Source organism: Danio rerio, chromosome 12, assembly GCF_052040795.2.
Source record: "Danio rerio strain M-AB ecotype USA chromosome 12, GRCz13ab, whole genome shotgun sequence".
In the NCBI taxonomy this organism is placed as follows: Eukaryota; Metazoa; Chordata; class Actinopteri; order Cypriniformes; family Danionidae; genus Danio; species Danio rerio.
In genome coordinates this window covers 9,482,118-9,495,650 of record NC_141032.1, presented here as the reverse complement: position 1 = coordinate 9,495,650, position 13,533 = coordinate 9,482,118, and the positions used below count along the sequence as shown (strand labels likewise).

The 13,533-nt window shown below is 35.9% G+C and overlaps 1 long non-coding RNA gene across 6 annotated transcripts in view; it reads right to left on the bottom strand.

Annotated features, from left to right (window-relative positions):
• The window catches only part of LOC147834393 (uncharacterized), a 529,770-nt gene that overhangs the window by 45,344 nt on the left and 470,893 nt on the right, over positions 1 to 13,533 (bottom strand). For 2 of the 6 annotated variants that reach the window (XR_015503835.1, XR_015503836.1), the window contains exon 4: positions 13,451 to 13,497. The exons of the other annotated variants lie outside the window; for them this stretch is intronic. This is a non-coding gene — a long non-coding RNA (uncharacterized LOC147834393). The remainder of the gene's footprint in view (positions 1 to 13,450; positions 13,498 to 13,533) is intronic. 6 annotated transcript variants of the gene reach the window in all.

Here is a 13,533-nt window from a genome sequence, read left to right as displayed (position 1 = left end):
CACTTATACACTACAGACAACTTAGTGTATTCAATTCACCTATAGTGCATATCTTTGGACTGTGGGGGAAACCGGAGCACCCGGAGAAAACCCAAGCGAACATGGGGAGAACATGCAAACTTCATACAGAAATGCCAACTGGCCCAGCTAGAACCAGTGATCTTCTTGCTGTGAGGCGACAGTGTGAACTGCTGAGCCACTCAGTTAAACAAAAAATAAGATATTCAGAAGAATTTTGGCACTATACATAGTAGAAATAAAAATACTATGGAATACTTTGTAAGTCAATGGCTGCAGCTTTCCAACAATCTTCAGAAAATCTTTTTTATTATTTAACAGACTAAAGAAACAAGTGACTGGATGATGGCAGAATATTCATGTTTGGGAGAACTATCGCTTTAAATCTGCATTGTGCCTCCAAAACACTTTAGCAGCCACGCTAAAACTGTGGTTTACATAATACCTGAGCTAATGTTATCATTTGAGCAATTTCAAAAATTCAGTCCTTGCACCTGCAGCAGTGGACCGAACACCACCTGCCAAATGGACAACATGCAGAGCAGTTGTCTGGCGGCCTCTGTCTTTGCGCAACTGTCCTGGCAGATCTCTCTGGTGAGCCCCGGCAGATGCTTAGCCAGAGAGATAAGAGCCCCAGCGGCGTTTGAGACGCGCTGACAGGATGCTCCATTACACGGTGTAATTACAACCAGAAGCGGCACCAAGTGTGAAAGCGACTGATAACATCAGGTCAAGCAGTGAGCCGGGAGTTCAGCGGGAGGTGGAGGGGGAAAGATGCATCCCTGACGTGTTAAGTTTCTGAGCATAAGACCAACAACACACTCAAGCCTCCTCTATATATTATCTATATAAAGCTAAACTTATTGTCTATATTGGAAATATTGTTGGCACTTTAGGTTTAAGAACTAATTCTCACTATTAATTAGCGACCTATTATCTGCCTATTATTAAAAAACTGACTTTTTATTTCTATTTATATATTCTGCATTCTACATCGCTATAGTCCAACCCAATACCCAAACCTAACTACTACCATAATAACTGTTAATAAGCAGTAAAATTAAGAGTTTATTGAGCAAAAAGTCATAGTTATTGGTTTGTTAAAAGCAAGAATTGTACGTTAACCCTTTCACACGTAAAATCACACACTCAAAAAAATCAACTAGGCATGTATTGGATTTACAAAATAAAAATTTGTCAGATTGAAAAGAACAAATCAAGTTTACGTATGTTAAATGATTAATTCATGTTATTTGAAACTGAATCAAGAAATAATCAAGTGAATTTGATCAGAACATGTTGATTCAATGAGACTGAGACGCTTCAAATCGACAACTCTCACTCTGGAGAGTCACTTCACGCATATCAGTAGGTGGCGGTAGTGCGTTTGAATGTCACCATACGAAAACAACAAGAAGAAGTATCACCGTACCGTAGCACAGTTTGGGAATTGGTTTTCCCAAGAGCTTGAATGTTATGCATGTTATGTTGTTGGCTATATGTTTCCTATACATTTTATACTTTTACATTTTGAATAGGAGTACCAAAGTGAAGAAAGCTGTTTAAACTCAATTGGTAAAAAAAAATGATGTTAACGTCCTACAGGTATTGCTTGGAGATCAGTTTTCTTAAGAGCCAAGGTTATTTTGTTGGCTAAATGTTTCTTATACATTTTATATTACATATTAAAATTTTGGATATTATATAACATTTTGTATCAGAATATTAAAGAAGAAATTTGTTTAAATGTGATTGGTGCCTGCTAAAGGCTATAATAAAAAAAAAAAAAAAATATATATATATATATATATATATATATATATATATATATATATATATATATATATATATATATATATATATATATATATATATATATATATATATATATAAACATGTTTTCTGTCCTTTTTGTGTTGAATTACTTAATTTTAAATCTTGCTTCATAGTATTGTCATTTAAAAAATTTAATTTAAACAACAGGGCGAGGCAGTGGCGCAGTGGGTAGCACGTTCGCCTCACAGCAAGAAGGTCGCTGGTTTGAACCTCGGCTCAGTTGGCGTTTCTGTGTGGAGTTTGCATGTTCTCCCTGCCTTCGCGTGGGTTTCCTCTGGGTTTTCCGCTGGTTTCCCCCACAGTCCAAAGACATGTGGTACAGGTAAATTGGGTAAGCTAAATTGTCCATAGTATATGAGTGTGTGTGTGTGAATGTTTCCCAGATGGGTTGCGGCTGGAAGGGCATCCGCTGCGTAAAAAAACTTGCTGGATAAGTTGGCGGTTTATTCTGCTGTGGTGACCCCGGATTAATAAAGGGACTAAGCTGACAAGAAAATGACTGAATGAATTTAAACAACAATATTGAACAAGAAATTTACTAGCTGATTTAACAAGACATAATTTTGTTAAAGTAAAGCTTTAGTGTTACATTGAGTAAATTAGAATCATTTTAATTAGAATAACACAATACAAACATTTTGAGTCAATTAGTTGCAAAGAAGTTAGACTGACATATTGAAGCCATGTTTTATCTACAAATGTGCTTTGTGTTCATACAACATGTTCAAAGCAGTTCAGGTTTACTTGATTGGATTAGACGCATAAAGGGTGCCACGATTAAATCATATTCATTCAACAAATTTTTTTTTTGAGTGTGATTAGAACGTTCAGAGCGCATGTTATCAACTGCTAAAATTTAAATCTGATGGTGCACACTGAGGCGCTTATCTTAAATCACAATTTATCCATGCATATAAACAAAAACATTGATTTTAGGTTGTAGACATTCAAATACACACAACTACAAGCAAAACATACCATTTAAGGTTTGTAAAATACACGTAGATGCTTATGGAGGTGGCAATAATAATTATTTTTTGATATAACTGGACGATGTGCTTGGTTCATGTAAGATACACACTGTTTATGTTACTAGAATATTATCTCTATTACTCTCCCAGATAAACAGTTGCTTACGTTCATGTATTTTGGAAGAATATAATGAATGAACATGACATAAATCCAGCAACTAGGATCTCCCCTGTGGTTGTTGCTAAAAGGGATACAGCTGTGATCGGAACTTAACGAAAAGTATTTATATTATTAATTCAATCACACATTAATTGTACTTCATTAGCATCTACCCTTACCATAAACCCAACCTTCATGTTAAATAAAAATATTATTTGTTGTAAAGTGTCACAAAAATTATGCTAAACCGACGGGAGTATCCTAAACTGTATTCCATCCCATCTAGACTTTTAGTCTACAGTCTAGATCAGAGGTGGGCAAACTACAGAACATTTTCCTCAGGCCCACGAGGGAGTTTTTAAATTGCTATTTCTGAGTAACGGTTTGGTTTCACAATTCATAAATTAATGATGCAATACCATTGAACGCTATTTGATGGCAGTATTGCATGCGGTATAGTTAGTGCAACCAGTAAAATTAGAACACAATCTTGGATATTAAAATGCACTCGAATGTTAATGACTGAAAATGAATTGGGCAAAAAAAATATGACACTCAATGTCATGTGTTTAAAGAAGAATGGACAACAAAATACTTCTTCACCAAAATCGGACAGAAAGCGGTAGGTCTAATATGCCAAGAAAGCATTGCTGTTTTTAAAGACAACAACCTAAGGGGACGATCACACCGAACGTGCATTTACGTTCCAAAAACGTGAGGTGCACCGCACTGCCTTTTTGTTAACAACAAAAAAAGGAGCACAGTGAGTTTTTTTTTAATGTTGTTAGGCAATGACTGAATCAGCTGGGTATTTTGCGAGAGTGTTGCTGTTGATATTAATATAACTTTATTTTCAGGCTCATATAAAGGCTCATATAAAGGCACATTAACAGGCGACTCAGTGGCGCAGTAGGTAGTGCTGTCGCCTCACAGCAAGAAGGTTGCTGGTTCGAGACTTGGCTCAGTTGGCGTTTCTGTGTGGAGTTTGCATGGGTTTCCTTCAGGTGCTCCGGTTTCCCCCACAGTCCAAAGACCTGCGGTACAGGTGAATTGGGTAGGTTAAATTGTCTGTAGTGTATGAGTGTGTGTATGAATGAGTGTGTGGATGTATCCCAGAGATGGGTTGCTGCTGGAAAGGCATTTGCTGCGTAAAAACGTGCTGGATAAGTTGGCGGTTCATATAGCTGTGGCGACCCAAGATTAATAAAGGGACTAAGCCGACAAGAAAATCAATGAATGAATGAATGTTTACATTAACACACTCATAATAACACGACTTGGAATAACAAAGACTAAGATTCTTCTTTAGTTTACTTTAGTTATCTTGTTTTTATGATTGATATAAGCATTTTAATAAAAGCTAAAATGAGATTGTTGTGAATTTGACTCATATTATATAATATTTGCTGGTTAAATGTGCTAATTTTTGTCATAGAATATATTTTCCATGCATACATCCCCTTTAAAAAGTTCTTTTATCAAAGATTTGGTGTTTTATCACGTTTTATGATGACTGATCTGTATATTGTAAAAGCAGTGTAAATTAGATTATTGTAAATTTGACTGAATAGTCATTTTTAGGAATTATTTTAAATGTCTAAAATGGGACTTTTTCTATCAGACAATATCTTTTCTATTCTCCATTGTAAAAATTGTTACATTATTATCATTATATTTTATAAGGGATTATATTATTGTTTTATTATGATTGTGAATTGATGGTAAATATAAATAGCAGTGCAAATTCATTTGACTTGCAAATTTGACTCAATAATACTATAAAAAAAAAAATCTGTTTTATGTTAATGTGACATGTTTCTGTCCGATATTACATGTTCCATGTATACTGCCACTATAAATAAAAGTTTTTTTAAAGGATTTGACATGTGGCCCTTCACTTGGTTTGCAAAACTCGGGTCTAAAAAGTTTGCCCACCACTGGTCTAGATGGGAGACAGCTTATTAGCTTATCACATCAATATAGCATACTTTTTGTGACAAACAATTAATATTTTTACATTACTGTAAGGGTTTGGTAAGCGATAGACACAAATAAATTTATGTGTAATGCAATAAATGATACAAATACTTCTCGTTGACTTTCGATCACAGCTGTATCCCTTCACTGAAAAAAATGATGACTGCAAAACGGTTGAAAACAATTTATTTGTGTTGAATTTAAACAAACAATCTAAATTTAATAAAATTATTCTTAATTTGTTTGTTTAAATTCAGCCCAAATAAATTAATTACAGACATTTAACGTAAAAAAATAAGTAAATCCAAGGAATCATTTCTGAGAATTTTTTTTCAGTGTTCTAGCAACAACAGCGGCACCCATTAGCCATCATATAACAAATAATATGATTATTATTAAGTGTTAAAAAAGCAAAAGAAACAAAATATGATATATACATAGGTCATTAGAGCTGGTGGGTCACGTGAAAAACATGCCTGAGGGTCATGAAAGGGTTTAAATGAAGTTTAACTAAAGGATTTTAAAAACAAAACCTCGATACATTGCTTTATAAATAAAGTACACTCAGAAAAATGATTTTGCTGCTTGCTCAAACTTATTTACCATAAGCTGAAGTAACACAATTCTTTAGATTTTAAATGTTTTTATGTTCAATGCGTTTTAGTTGGTTAAGTTAATCGATTGTGTTGGGACAACATGAATGAATTGTGTGTAACCCTGCATTATTACGGTGTGAATATATAAGCGCTGACCTCAGTGATTTCTGTGTTTACTTCCTTATGAGTGTGCTGCGTGCCGTCGTTATCATTACTTTGCACATGCAAGTCAGTTCAGGGTCATGATCAGTTCACACTGAAATCAGATAGTGGCAACAAAATCGGAGTAATCTAAGTAATAAATCAGATTCGAAGACTAATGATAGCAGCATGAACACATACCCCTTTGGTTATTCATATTATGCCAACACAGTAAACACGTGCTTCAGCCTACATTTCTGTGACACCGCAAAAACATACTTCAACATACGTTTAAGTGTAGGTAAAATGAATGCTACAGAGCGGTAAATCAACAACTTTTGTTCAGTTTCACACAAATGATATTTACAGGGACATATTATTGACAAATAAAGCAACACCAAATAAATACCACAACTTAAAAATGTCTATGATTTGTAATTAAATATAATCACCTATTACAATATGAAAAATGTTTCTGGTGTGCTCAGTTGGCTTGGTATAGTTCACTTTATACAATGTTCTACTTGGTTTCACAAAAAAAGGTAAAAGTAATAAAAAATAGACTTAAAAAGCAACTATGTGGTAACTTTTCTCCCACGTTTGTATTAGAAAATACCAGAGAACAGTTTAGCGCAGTGGTAGGCGGGTTTGAATTTCTTATTAACACAGTGCAACAAAACGTACTCTGAGCAATGATTTTTACATTTCACAAAAAAGCGCCCTCTAGTGGATTTCACATCTAAAAAGTTTAGCAAAACGTCCTGCAATTTATTTTTCACTTCGCAAAAAATGCAAAAAAGTGGCCTCTTATGGATTTTGCATCTAAAAAGTGCAACAGAACATACTTTAAGCAAGATATTTTACATTTTGGAAAAATGTAGAAAGCTCCTTCTGGTGATTTTTGCATCTAAAAAGCGCAACGAAACATACATTGAGCAATATATTTTACATTTTGCAAAAATGTAGAAAGAGCCCACAGGATTTTGCATGCAGAAATCAACCTTTAGTGGGTTTCACATCTTAAAAGTGCAACCAAACGTACTCCGTCAAATGTGTCCTACAGTGGAATTTGCATCTAAAAAGTGAGACGAAATGTACGCTGAGCAAAGTATTTTACAGTACATTTTGCAAAAATCAACAAAGTTCCCTGGATTTCATGGTAATGGATTTCTCATCTAAAAAGTGCAATAAAACGTACTCAAGCAATGTATTTTACATCATACAAAAATGTATGAAGCGCCCACTTGTGGGTTTATCATCTAAAAAGTTCAACAAACCTACTTCAAGCAATACATTTTACATTTAGCAAAAATGTAGAAAGCACCCATTAGTGGATTTCGAATCTAGAAAGTGGAATTTGCATCTAAAATGTGCAATTAAACATACTTTGATCAATGTATTTTACATTTCAAAACATGTAGAAGGCGCCCTCTTGTGGTTTTTCACATCTAAAAAGTGCAAAAAAAGTACTACGAGCAATGAATTTTATATTTATCAAAAAATGTAGAAAGCGCCCTCTAGTATTTTTTTAGTTTTCCTCTGAGCAATGTATTTTACATTTTACAAGAGTAGACAGCGCCCTCTAGTAGATTTTGCATCTAAAAAATGCAATTAAACCTGCTCTGAGCGAATTATTTTACATTTTGCAAAAATGTGAAAAGCGTCCTCTAGTGGATTTCACATCTAAAAGTGCAGCAATGTACTTTACATTTCACAAAAATGTAGAAAGCGCCCTCTAGTGGATTTATCATCTAAAAAGTGCAACGAAACATACTTTGATAAATGTATTTTACATTTCAAAAAATGTAAAAAAGCGCCATCTTGTGGATTTTCACATCTAAAAGTGCAACAAAACATATTCCAAGCAATGTATTTTACATTTACCAAAAATGTAGAAAGCACACATTAGTGCATTTGAAATGTGGAAAGCGCCCTCTAGTGGATTAATCATATAAAAAGTGCAACGGAAAGTACTCAGAGCAATGTTTTATACTACGCAAAAATGTAGAAAGTGCCTTCTAGTGGAATTTGAAACTAAAAAGTGCAATGAAACATACTTTGATCAATGTATTTTACATTTAAAAAATGTAGAAAGCGCCATCTTGTGGATTTTCACATCTAAAAGTGCAACAAAACATACTCCAAAGCAATGTATTTTACATTTACCAAAAATGTAGAAAGCACCCATTAGTGCATTTGAAATGTAGAAAGTGCCCTCTAGTGGATTTCTCATCTAAAAAGTGCAATGAAACCTGCTCTAAACAATGTACTTTATATTTCACAAAAATGTAGAAAGCGCCCTCTAGTGGATTTCTCATCTAAACAGTGCAATGAAACCTGCTCTAAACAATGTACTTTATATTTCACAAAAATGTATAAAGCGCCCTCTAGTGGATTTTTCATCTAAAGAGTGCAATGAAACGTACTCAGAGCAATGTTTTATACTACGCAAAAATTCAGAAAGTGCTATCTAGCGGATTTTACATCTAAAAAGTGCAACGAAACACTTAAAGCAATGTATTTTCTATTTCACAAAAATGTAAATGGGTCCTCTAGTGGATTTTGCATCTAAAAAGTGCAACAAAATGTCCTCCGACCAATAAATTTTACATGCCAAAAAAATGTAGGCTATATTATTCTCATAACTAGATAAAACTTACACTATAGAAATCACCCTCTAGTGGATTTTACATCTAAAAAGTGCAACAAAATCTACTACGAGAAATGTATTTTTACATTTTCCAAAAATGTAGAAAGCGCTCTCTGATGGAATTATCATCTAAAAAGTGCAATGAAACATACTTTGAGCAATGTTTTATATCACGCAAAAAATTTAGAAAGCGCCCTCTAGTGGATTTTGCATCTAAAAAGTGCAACAAAATGTATTCGGAGCAATCCATTTCACATTTTGCAAAAAATGTGAGCTATCTTATATTATTGACATTATTAGGAAAGACTAACAGTATTTTGATCACTGTCTAGCACAATCCGAATACATCCCTTTGCAGTGGTCACTTTCAGGTCATTAGCACGTGTGTAGATGTGAGAAAACACAACACAGGTGAAGCAGCACAAGGTCGGTGAAGGGCCAACCACAGGAAAACTCTCATAAAGTCAAACACAGAGGGTGGCAGTATTGCCTTCTCTCTCTCTCGCTCGCCTCTGTCCTCGACTTACCCTTACCCCCCTTCAACCCCGGCCTGGCGACACGTGCTGATTCCACAATCAGATTTGTCCGTTTTATTTTGAGGTCCTGACCCCGCCGCCTTTGGGAATGTGAACTTTTCTTGTTTATTGGTGGCCATCAGGCTACGAACAGCTGCGTGTGTGTGTGTGTGTGTGTGCATGTGTGTAAGAGAGAGCCAACGAGAATGGGAAGTGTGCAAAATGCCTCCATTTGGCTAGACGTGGATTGCTCTCATTAAGCAACAAAACCAGTCCAGATTTCACGCTTGTCGTAGGACGTGTAGAATCCAGCAGTTTGCCATCTCAGCATCAGCTTATCATTTGGATAAATGGAGAAGTGGAATAAATGAAGACCTGCAAAATTGGGTATCAGGGGAAAAGTGCGTTTGGCTGTTTCACCTGTGCTCAATCCTGCTGGGATATTAGGCAGGCTGCTGCTGGGCTGTTTGTATGGAGAACGGCTGAGGCGGAGCAGCGGTTTGCAGGAGCTGAGGAGGTACACTGTCTCCTGTCGCCAGGCTGGATTTATGATGCTTCCTCTCACTTTGAAGGGCAGCTCTGTTTGCTTAGTCACTGCTAACTACTTTGCATGGCCTGTCCCAGTGCATGTTCATTCACAATAACCCAGCCGGCACAGAAGAACAAGGCTGACATGCAGCAGTTTTACTAAATGCAGTTTTACAAAATTCTCAAAAAATGCCTTGTTCTAATTACTTATTTAAAATGAGTTAAAACAACACAATTTGTACATTATTTTTGAGGGGACAACTTCATTGTTTTATGTTCAATTCACTTAAATTTGTAAAAACGATTAAGTTAACAATCAATTTCTGTTGGGACAACATGAATGAATTGTGTGGAACCCAGGATTTTTTACAGTGCTTTGTCTTTCTCCATCATTTTTAATAATCAGTCATGAATATACAAAAAGCTGCCTTTGTTCCTGGACTATAATGATTATTTTGATTATTATTAATTAATGTTTTGTATGGTGACATTTTTATGGCAGTTAATCTCGACTAAAATGTGGAAAATTTACAATTACATTGTAAAATTGATCAGTGAGCTTTACTTAAAAAAGTAAAGCTAACTTTCGAGTCCTGGCTGGGTCTGCTGGCGTTTGCATGTTTTCCTCTAGTTCACGTGGGCTTCCTCCGGGTTCTCCGGTTTCCCCCACAAGTCCAAAGATTTAAAAAAATGTAGAAAGCACCCTCGGGATGATTTTGCATCTAAAAAGCGCAACAAAATGTACTCCAAGCAATGTATTTTACATTTCCAAATATGTAAAGGGCGCCCTCTAGTGGATTTTTTCATCTCAAAATTACAACAAAACATCCTATGAGCAACGTATTTGCCCCTATAGGTGAATTGAATAAATTGAATTGACCATAACCATATGAAACCATTTTTACAGTCTATGTACCTGAAACATAAAATTAATAATAATAATAATAATAACTCCTTACATTTATATAGCGCTTTTCTCGGCACTCAAAGCGCTTTACACAGTGGTGGGGAATCTCCTCATCCACCACCAGTGTGCAGCATCCACCTAGATGACGCGACGGCAGCCATTTTGCGCCAGACAGCACACCACACACCAGCTGATTGGTGAAGAGGAGACAGAGTGATGAAGCCAATTGAATATGGGGATGTTTAGGAGGCCATGATGTACAGAGGCCAGTGGGCAGATTTGGCCAGGATGCCAGGGTTAAACCCCTACTCTTTTCGAAGGACATCCTTGGATTTTTAACGACCACAGAGAGTCTGGACCTCGGTTTAACGTCTCATCCGAAAGACGGCGCTCACTGAGCAGTATAGCGTCCCTGTCACTATACTGGGGCATTAGGACCCACACAGACCGCAGGTTGGGCACCCCCTGCTGGCCTCACTAACACCACTTCAGGCAGCAACCTAGCTTTCCCATGTGGTCTCCCATCCAGGTACTGACCGGGCGCAGCCCTGCTTAGCTTCAGTGGGCGACCATGTGAGAGTTGCAGAGAGCTAGCTGCTGGCAAATTAGCACCAATAGGCTCTAAACATGGACTATTATTGCACCAGAAAAACAATTTGTAGGAACATCTGACCTCCCAACACCATCCTGCCTATTTGCAGCACTGACATATTCACTCCAAACAAATAAGAAGTGTGAAAACCAGTGGCTGACAATAACAGTAAATCTGATGATGCGCGGAGATCTAATGGAGGCTCCGAAGCGAGGGAATGGGCAAATAGAAGGACAGATCGTGCCATCTGCACCTCTCCACGGCACAACACACTCTGTCTACAGCAGCAACAGGAAATCTCTGCAAAGTTCAGCCATGGGTCAGAGCAGACATCGCTCCTCCCCTCCACACACACACACACACACATATCCACCTGAGCGGCCTTTGAGGGGTCATGAGGATTAGCGATGGGGCGGGGGCTGGGGAAAGGGGGACACAACTACCATATAATTCAAACAATTAAGGAAACATTTAGTTAATGGTGCAATGCGTGGTAAGTGTGCGACTGACCTCTTCCTGAACCCGTTTATGAACTTCTGTTTTGGTGTGTGTGTGTGTATGAGCGCCGCACGAGTTCAAACACCCGCAGAGAGCAGATAGCTGTAAACTTTTGCCACATATTGTTTGTCTTATGCAACCGCATGGCATAAGTCTTCCGCTTGATGGGCGGTAAACTAAACTGTCTTTCTTGCTGATATGCCAGCAAATTCTGCAGGCGATCACTAATGTCTCTCCATAAGTGATATTAGCATGCAACTGCAGTTCCCATGCAGATAATATCTAGCTGGGCACAATGAGGTTATGATTGTGACTAAATGCACAGCCTTAAATCATAAAGACCTTAGTTTTAAACCACAGAGAAGAAAGTACATTTGGTTTTACTTTTAAACAGACTATTTATTACAGAGTCTAGTTGTATTTGTGTCAACTTAATGTTTGTTTTTGATCAATTGCATGGGCTTTGCTGTTAAATAAAAAATGTATAGTAGATGAAATTTATATTAAATGCAATTACTTTAGGGAATTTGACCTACAAAAATAGGACTTAAGTTCAATGTTTTTGAAATGTAGTTACGTACTTAAGCATTGATGATAAACTAAAACACACTTCAATGTCCCCAGCGGGCACATAACGTAATAAGATTTATATATATATATCTATACTTATATATATATATATATATATATATATATATATATATATATATATATATATATATACAAACATACATACATACATACATGTATGTATGTATGTATGTATATATATATATATATATATATATATATATATATATATATATATATATATATATATATATATATATATACATATATATATACATATATATATATATATATATATATATATATACACATTATATATATATATATATATATATATATATATATATATATATATATATATATATATATATATATATATATATATATATATATATATATATATAGCCAGCATCTAAGGACAAGGTCGTCAAATGGTGTTATTATTTGGTTAATTTTAGGTTGTGTTGGAAAGTGACCAAAATCTAACATCAAGCCAACATCTTAAACCAACGTCATATTGACGTCAAATACTGACGTTTATTCGTCAGGTATGGCAACCAAAATCCAATGTCTGTTAGACGTCATAGTGGTAACGTCCACACAATGTAAATCTGTAACATCATTAGACGTTAATATTTGGTTAGATTTAGCTCATGAAGTCAGGTCACCAAAATTCAATGTCTAGTCAGCATCTAAGGACAATGCTATTTTGATGTCCAATAATGACGTCAAATGGCGTTGAGATTTGGTTGGATGACAACATCAACAGCCTGAGGTATAGACATTTGTGTCACCCATTACATTACAAACCACAAAAGAGGGCAAATTCTTCAGCAAGGCAGCGCTCCTCATACTTCGGCCTCCACACCAAAGCTTCTGAAAGAAAGGTCAAGGTGCTCCAGGATTGGCCAGCCCAGTCACCAGACATGAACATTAGAGAGCATGTATCGCGTAAGATGAAGAAGGAGGCATTAAAGATGAATCCAAATGATCTTGATGAACTCTGGGAGTCCGCCAAGAACGCTTTCTTTGCCATTCCAAATGACTTTATTAATAAGTGATTTGAGTCATTGCAGAGATGTATGGATGCAGTCGTCCAAGTTCATGGGAGTCAAACACAATATTAATTCTTTTTCCACTGCACCATCACTTTATATTCTATACTGTACATTATTTCTGTTAAGTGGCAAGACTTTTGTCTAAGCCAAGTCAGACCTTACTGTCCCAATCAAATAATTAAAAATCAAGGCATAATTGTATTTTATTTTGGTAAAATAGGATTAATCTAGAGGTCTTTGCCTTTCATACAGTATAAGCCACTTCTTATACCAAACGATCAACTAGAAGTCAAGTTATCATTTGTTATTTATTCCTTGCGTAGGCGACAAGACTTATGTATGTATATTACAAATTTGCTTTCCATTCATTACTTTAAAACAAGCTAAAGGGATAGTTCACCCAAAAATAAAAATGTACCAACTATTTACTGACCTTAAGTGGGTTCCAAACCTTTATGGGTGGTTTTCTTTTGTTGAACACTGAAAGTAGATATTTTGCAGAAAGCTGACAACCTG